Raw genomic sequence first — 588 nt, 5'->3', positions numbered from 1 at the left:
TCATGAAGGAATAAAAATTGAGAAGTGCTGTTGTTAATGACAAATTATTGTTCCCACATGAGCTCATCAATTGTCTACTTAAAATTATCATCTAATATCTGCACACTTGCCTCTGTGACAATATGTGCCAACAAACTGATCCCGAAGAATATGAATTGAGAGAATATTCATAAAATGTGGTAAATCTCCAAGTACAGACTCATATGTAAAATGACCTTTCTACAGTAATGTCAGAAATTCAAAGTATAATCGATTCATAATAGAGTAAAACAGCCCAATGAGCCTTTGTTTTCTTAGGATTTGTACCACTTTAAACCAAATTCATTGTTGGTATTGAAAGTACTCATCATTTTGTTCCTAATTTTTTAGTTTTGTCTTTGTCAGTTCAAGTTTGGAGGTTGTACAGTCAGGGTTTCACCAGAGAAACAGAACTACACACACACACACACACACAAACACACACATGTTTTCTCCCCAAGGAGCTGGCCGTGTGACGAAGTAGCTGTGAGGCCTGACACCCTCAGGGCGGGACGGAGGCGGGAAGCTCCGAGGTAGGAGCAGACACGCAGGGGGAGGCGGTAACCCTTT

The sequence above is a fragment of the Pteropus alecto genome, unplaced genomic scaffold (assembly GCF_000325575.1).
Source record: "Pteropus alecto unplaced genomic scaffold, ASM32557v1 scaffold189, whole genome shotgun sequence".
NCBI lineage: Eukaryota > Metazoa > Chordata > Mammalia > Chiroptera > Pteropodidae > Pteropus > Pteropus alecto.
Note: the sequence above shows the minus strand (reverse complement) of the source record.